This window comes from Rhinopithecus bieti, unplaced genomic scaffold (assembly GCF_001698545.2).
Source record: "Rhinopithecus bieti isolate Rb0 unplaced genomic scaffold, ASM169854v2 scaffold_13709, whole genome shotgun sequence".
Lineage (NCBI taxonomy): Eukaryota > Metazoa > Chordata > Mammalia > Primates > Cercopithecidae > Rhinopithecus > Rhinopithecus bieti.
Genome location: NW_016807882.1, coordinates 1314760 through 1323177, shown reverse-complemented (window position 1 = coordinate 1323177; position 8418 = coordinate 1314760).

The following is an 8418-nucleotide window of genomic DNA, read 5'->3' as shown; positions in this document are numbered from 1 at the left end:
AAATTAATGCAATAATGTATTCCATTAAAGTCAGTTTTAGAAAGGGGAGTTACTAAACAGCAAATTACAATGATACTAAAAGACTATGATAAAATGCATGTACCAGTGAAAATCGTCAGGGCATGTTTTAAAATAGCACAACTTCTTCAGTTATTTATACATCTGAGGTTTAAATGAGAGAGAGGAAAAAATGAAGAAAAAGAAGAAGGATGGTTAGTTTTCCATGTTAGCAAGAAAAGTCTGTCTTGCCCATAAAGTACTGCAATTCCCTGCTTCACTGTCCAGAGAATTTACTGCTATTTTTTAGGTTTGAGAATAAACAAGTATAGAACAGATAGATTCTCTCACTTCTTGCTTTTCTAGCAGACTCTATAACCTAATAATCTGCGGTGTCCAGGCAGTGTAATTTTCAAATAAGATACTCTCCACAATTTACCTTTAACTCTTTTTTTTTTTTTTTTTTTTTTTTTTTGAGACAGGGTCTCACTCTGTTGCCCAGACTGGAGTGGAGTGGTGTGATCTCGGCTCACTGCAACCTCCGCCTCTCAGGTTCAAGCGATTTTCCTGCCTCAGCCTCTGGGTAGATGGGACTACAGGCACGTGCCACCACGCCCAGCTAATTTTTGTATTTTTAGTAGAGACGGGGTTTCACCATGTTGGTCAGCCTGATCTCTATCTCTTGACCTCGTGATCTGCCACCTCGGCCTCCCAGAGTGCTGGGATTACAGGTGTGAGCCACTACGCCCAGCCACCTTTAACTCTTTAGTAAATAAAGCTACAAGAAGCCTTGAGATGAGTCTATTAGCTTTTTAGCTACATAATAACATGAATGTGGCAATGAAAGATCCTTCCAGAGATGTTCATTGAATCTCAACATGAATATAGATTTTAAATCATTGGTTTATCCTATAAAATTGTTTTCCCTCATTTAACAACCTGATTCTTATCTGCATTATACAAACCCAATGATAATTTGTATTTTTAAACTGGAAATGTACCATTGAAACCCTGATTTGCTCTATACAACATTTCCTGTTATAAATGGATTTTCCAGATTATCAATAACTAAATAAGTTGTGATGTTTTGTAACACGCATTAATTTTCTTTAACTGATGACATGTTTTTCTCATTGTTTCTTAACATTATTATAATTTACTGGTAAAGTATTTCCTTCTTTTTCCTAGAAACCAAACTTTTTTATAGATGTACCATATTATATACATTAATTCAATAATTTAACTCTTTCAACTAACAAAAAACTACTGTGTCCCAGATTGAGTATTGTGCATTCGAACATGAAGCAGTTTTTCTCAAGTAATTAACAGTCTGATGAAAGAGAGACCCGTAAACAAATATAAGACTGTGCTTTAAGGGCCTGATAGCGGCATGCATGGGGCATCGTATAGTAATACCTCATCCTACCTAGGGAGCATAGAGATGAGATTCTAGAGGTATGATTTATACACAAGGCATTAAAAACTAACCAGGCAAAGGGGTATGGGAGGGTTAGGATTGTGAAAAGCATTCCAGCTGTTGTACGTGCTGGGCACAACACGTGCAAAGTTAGAATGAAAATACTGTACAAAGTGCACAGGGATCTTAAGCAGTGTTTGAGGCAGAGGAGAGAGGCATAGGCTGCAGATGCAGGTGAAGACCAGGTCAGATGGCGCCATATAGGATTTGGTGAGGAAGCTGTATATGATTTCTTTGGGTGACAAACAAGGAAAATCTCTACAAAAACCCTGAGTATTTGAACAGAGTAGATTATAGAGGATCAACACATAAGAAGGGCGACAATAAAGAGGTTTGTGGCAATTGTTCTAGGCAAGACACTGAAACCAGCATTGCAAAATTATAACTGAGACAGTGAAAGAGAGCGGACCTAACCGGCTCCATCTTGCTTCTAACATCCAAATTGTCCTTGTTCATTCCTGGGTGTAGGTTGAACTAACTTTGGGAGGAACTTAGTTTATACTTTAAAACAAAGAAAACAACAGGCCTTTCCCCAAACTTCCTTCTTGCCTGCAGACTAGACTGCCTTTGTAGGACTAACAAATTAACCACAAAATTAGAAATTATAGTTTAGAAGTCATTCAGCTAGAGGCTACAAGACTCTAACCCTCCCTAAACTGCTCCTAAAATCAGCGTTTGAGATATTTTGCAGACTCTGCACTTGATGGATAAGGTGGCACCACCCATATTGATAAACTGGCTCATCTGATATGTGGTGCCCGCTCAGGAACTGACTCAGTGCAAGAGGACAGCTTCAACTCCCTAAGATTTCATCTCCTACCCAACCAATCAACACCCTCGACTCACTGGCCTTCCTCTACCTACCAAATTATTCTTAAAAACTCTGATCCTCTAATGCTCAGAGAAACTAATTTGAGTAATGATAATAAAACTCCAGTCTCCTGTACAGCCAGCTCTGAGTGAATTACTCTTTCTCTATTGCAATCTCACTGTCTTGATAAATCGGCTCTCCATAGGTAGTGGGCAAGGTGAACCCATTGGGTGGTTACAACATGATAAGCACCAAACCCAGTCTGTGGACATAGAGACTGTAATGAGGGGACGTATTGGTTGCCTATAGCTACTAAAGTAAGTTACCACACACTTAGTGGCTTAAAATAGCATAAACTTATATCTTACAGTTCTGGAAGTCAGAAGTCTGAAATGGATCTATGGGACTAAAATCAAGGTATCAGCAGAGCTGTGTTTCCTCTTATTACTCTGGGGAAGGGAATTGTTTCTTTGCCTTTTCCAGTTTTCCTGCATTCCTTAAGGCCTCTTTCCTGAGTCCCTCTGGCTTCTTTCTCTGTTGTCACATCTCCTTCTCTGACTGTGATCCTTCTACTTTCCTTTTACAAAGATCTTTGTGATTATATTGGGTTTGGCTCATTGAGATAATCTAGAATAATCTCCTTATCCCAAGAACTTCAATTTAATCACATCTGCAAAGTGTTTTTTGTCACCTAAGAGGACACTTTCACAGGCTTGAGGGACTAGGATGTGGACATCTTTGGTGGGCTATTATTGTGTCTGTCACAGGGAGTACATGCAAAAAGTATTTGGGAGAATTTATTAATTTATGAAGATGGGGTGGAATGAATGAGGGAGACAGTAAAATATTCCCAGGTATTTAATTTACTTAATTTTAAGAAAAGAGGTGTTTCATAGACACAGGGAGGGGAACATCACACACTGAGGCCTGTCGGGGTTTAGGGGGCAAGGGAAGGGAGCGCATTAGGACAAATACCTAATGCATGTAGGGCGTAAAAGCTAGACGACGGGTTGACAGATGCAGCAAACCACCCTGGCACATGTATACCTATGTAACAAACGTGCATGTTCAGCACGTGTATCCCAGAACTTAAAGTAAAATAAAATAAAAGTAAAATTAAAAAGTAAACAAACAAGAAAAAAAAAAATGACGGTGTTCATCTACTGAGACAAAGCATATTGGAAAGAAACTCATTCAGGTGTGAAGACTATAATGTTGAGGACAACTATATGTGACAACTACAACATTTAAAATTACATATGTGGCTTGCATTTTGTGGTTCACATTAGATTTTTACTAGCCAGTGCTAGTCTAAAAAGTCCTATTCCAAATACCTTTGGCCTACGAAAGTTCGAAGCCTCTTCATGATCTCTTTGAATTCCCAGATAGTCCATTTTCTTGGGACTTTGTCCAAATATCTGCCCTACACACATTGTCTGTGTTTTGCTCTACATTAGTACCAATATAAAATTTAGAAGCTTTATCAGTTATTTAAAGAAAAAAATTCGTATGTGTAGAAACATTATTGACAATGTATTAGTCACAGAATCTACCATAAGCTCTGCCTTCTCTTTCGCTACCCATTTTCTCCCTTAATTCTTTATTCATTCTTCTTTTTCTTCTTTCTTCTAAGAAACAAAAGAAACTATTTCTCTCCTGCTAAGTAGTTCAGTAAGCATCTTATTTTGTTTGAGCACGCTTCTGAGACTTGTCTCTCTTCCTGAAATCAGGCAGTTTTCTCCTTAAGATCAGGTCTAGTGAATAAAGTTTTCTTCATCTTTTTACACTTGCAATACAAAGATGAAAGTCACCGGAGAGATTTTTTTGTGTATTCACAGTCTAGAGGGGATACAGGGAAGGTAAATAAAATGAAGATAGATATGAAAAACACCACCATACAGCACTGTATAGAGGCTATGGGAACACAGAGAACAAAAATGCATATCATTAATTATGTGAATTGATGAACATAATTAGTAGTTGAATCTTTTTTTTTTTTTTGGAGACAGAGTCTCACTCTGTCACCCAGGCTGGAGTGCAGGGGCTCAATCTCAGCTCACTGCAACCTCCGCCTCCTTGGTTCAAGAGATTCTCCTGCCTCAGCCTCCTGAATAGCTGGGATTACAAGTGTGTGCCATCACACCCAGCTAATTTTTTATATTTTTGGTAGAGACGGGGTTTTGCCATGTTGGCCAGGCTGGTCCCAAACTCCTGACCTCAAGCAATCTGTTCACCTCAGCCTCCCAAAGTGCTGAGATTTCAGGCATGAGCCATCTTGCTCAGCCTAGTAGCTGCATCTTTTTGGCTACATTTATAGTATGCTCCAGTCAAGTGACCAGGTGACATTCATCATTCACTCTACATCATATTTTCTACTCAAAATTTAAATGTAATTTTATCACAGACTGGTTATTTAAATAAAATTCTATGAACAAGTGAAAACTGATCAATAAAAGCACCCTTACTCTGATTTTGGTGAGAGATGTGGAGCCACATCTATTCAACTATTCATTCCTCTCCGCTGTTACAAAACGTAGTAATCCCCAGTGGGACTTCCGGGAGCATGGTGTAAAAATCATTGTTCTGTTTTCCTGGCCCCTGAGACATTCTACTCTCCCAATTTTTCATTTCTGATAAGTCCCCTTCAGTGAATGTAGAAGGCTTCTCAACTTCCAAATATCTCTAAAATGAAGGTTTCCTGTTGCTCTCTTCACTCTCAGTCTTCCTTGTGCGTTTTTATCCAACATGGTTTCAACTCTGCTCCCTAAAGGCTACGTTCATCCAAATTTAAAGTGCCAACAGCATTCTCATGCAGGCTTCAGGTTTAAATAAAGCATACCTACTAGATATCTCCTGTTGGCTTGAGCTTCCACAGGCACCTCAACTTCTACATGTCACATTTAAAAAGTAAAAATAGATCGGGCGCAGTGGCTCACACCTGTAATCCCAGAACTTTGGGAGGCTGAGGCAGAGATCAAGAGTTCGAGAGTTCCTGGCCAACATGGTGAAACTCCATCTCTACAAAAAATACAAAAAAAAAAAAAAAGGAGCCAATATGGTGGCGGTGTGCCTATAATCCCAGCTACTGGAGAGGGTAAGGCTGGAGAATCACTTGAACCCAGGAGGCGGAGGTTGCAGTGAGTGGAGATCGGGCCATTGCACTCCAGCCTGGGTGACAAGAGTGAAACTCGGTCTCAAAAAGATAAAAAATTTAAAAAAAAACCCTGAAAATAAATAAATAGGTAAAATTATTTTTAATAGCATATTTTATCTAACACAATATATCCAAAGTATTATTTTCTTAGTAATCAATATAGAAATTATTAACAAAATATTTTATACTTCTTTTGTTGTACTGGTGTGCATTTTATACTTACAGCACATCTCAATTTGGATTGGCCACATTTCAGGTGCTTAATAGATACATATGGCTACTGGCTACCATACTGGACACCTGTGAAGCAGGTTCACTGTGCACTGGCATCAATCTTAGGGGAGGGCACTAAACACTTTGTTAATAACATGCACTGGTATCAATCCACATGATTCCAGTAAAACACTCACACAAGTGAAGCAATTTTATTACTCAGAGATGGGCAGCAAGGGACAATAGAAGCCTAAAATCCATGGTGAGCCGGTCTCCTAAGGCTGAGGAACACTGTCCAGGGTGGATGGAGCCTCATATGCATGGGCTGTATGTCACAGCACAGCGGAGGTACCCTGAAAGGCACTCTATCCTGGGTTTTATACCCAGGGGTAACTTGACTAGCTAAGCTAAAGCATTGCAAGCATCCATCCTGTTCTAGGAGGGTGAAAACAGAGTCCAAGCTATTCTAGTCAATTCCTCCTTAGTCCAAGATATTATATTCCCAGCAGCACATTCTATAAGTTATTCTAAAGTGAGAGAAAGAGGAAGAGCTGGGTTGCAAGGCCACCAGGGGCCTTGTTCTGCAACATCAAAAATCTAGATGTGCATAGTGCAGGTAAGCTGCATTCAATATTAGTATTTTATTTTTAGTGCTTCTCTGGAATTGATGAACTTAGCACAAACAAGGAGTTGCATTTTGGATGACACTTAACCAGGAATACATTCTTACCACAGCTGCCTAACTATTAGATGTATAACTTAGCATAAATGAACACACACTTTCTTTTTTTTTTTTTTTTTTTTTTTTTTTTTCCTCCCCGTTTTTTTTTTTTTTTTTTTTAATTTAAGTTCTAGGGTACACGTGCACAACGTGCAGGTTTGTTACATATGTATACATGTTCCCTGCTGGTGTGCTGCACCCATTAACTCCTCATTTACATTAGGTATGTCTCCTAATGCTATCCCTACCCCATTCCCCCACCCCACAACAGGCCCCAGTGGGTAATGTTCACCTTCCTGTGTCCAAGTGTTGTCATTGTTCAATTCCCACTATGAGTGAAGAACATGTGTGTTTGGTTTTCGTCTAGCGATTAGTTTCCGCTCAGAATGATGGTTTCCAGCTTCATCCATTTCCCTACAAAGGATATGAACTCATCCTTTTTTACGGTTGTATAGCATTCCATGGTGTATATGGGCCACATTTTCTTAATCCAGTCTATCATTGATAGACATTTGGGTTGGTTCCAAGTCTTTGCTATTGTGAATAGTGCCACAATAAACATACATGTGCATGTGTCTTTATAGCAGCATGATTTATAATCCTTCGGGTATATACCCAGTAATGGGATGGCTGGGTCAAATGGTATTTCTAGTTCTAGATCCTTGAGGAATCACCACATTGCCTTCCACAATGGTTGAACTAGTTTACAGTCCCACCAACAGTGTAAAAATGTTCCTATTTCTCCACATCTTCTCCAGCACCTGTTGTTTCCTGACTTTAATGATCACCATTCTAACAACACACACTTTCTTGAGTAGGAAAAAAAATGGTTAAGCAGCAGTATAATCTATTTTCTTATTTGCCTGGAAAATGTCCCCAAAAAAGAACAAAAGCGACCGAGTTGAGTCTTCTTATACACATTCAAATTACAGATCTACTGAGAAACACACTAACTGTATTTAGTAATGGGAAAGTCCTTATCAATGGAAAGCTTTGAGCAGATGCACCTAGTCTGTCAATTATTGCTTATGGCAAACTGTCAATTATTAGGAATGAAGTCTATAGATGTGTAGCCAAGACTTTCTAGGGAATTTTGTGAAAACTATTTTGGTATAAAATGGAGATATTGGATGATAAAAGATATGTCTTCTGTGTAAGCAGTGTTGTTGCATATGTTATTAGAGATTACCTAAGTTACTCAGGGCCAGAAAGTATTCTGATGTGGTGAGAAGACACCAGGACAGCTAAACTAGGGGATCTGGACTTCTCTTTGCTCTGCCTGTGCCATGGATTACCTTAAACTCAAAACTATTAGGAAAGCATGATACTGGGTAAAATCTCTGATTCATGTGAGTTTGGTTCGATAATTCAGTTCTTTGAGGTTTTTGTCAAAAGATTGAAATATTTAATATGAAGAAAATGAGGTCTATGAAGATATGCTTGGTGACATGGTTGCAAATAAGCTCTGATTATTAAGCAAGTACTTGAAGGTCTAGTAGAAATTTCTTTGTATGAAGTAGTGCTGTCCTTCCTAAATGGTAACCACTAGCCACATGTAACTATTTAAATTTAAATTAGATTAAATTTTAGAAAGTTAAAAAGTCAGTCCTCAGTTACACTAGCCACATTTCAAATGCTCAATAGCCACAAATGGTTAGTGGCTAGTCTATGGAAAATAGGAATATAGAATACTTTTATTACAGAAAATTCTGTTGAGCAATCCTTTTCTAGAGATTGGAGATATTATTGGGTACCATGAACTGGAAAGAGGACTTAGTTTTGAGTTAGAACATTCCAATGAAATATTACAGAGATGTCTAAAAGTAAGAAATAATTTGGTATAAAAGTAGGAAAAACTTTGTTTTGGTTTTGAGACATGAGAGAGATTGGAAAAGAGGAGAGAGGTATAAGCAGAGACCTGGAGAAATGGGAGAAGGCTATGCATTTTGCCATTTAAATCTATATTTGTGAGTACTACATTTTTAATGGCATTACTGAACTTGAGAATACGCAGGAGTATATGTGTGTGTGTGTGTGTGTGTGTG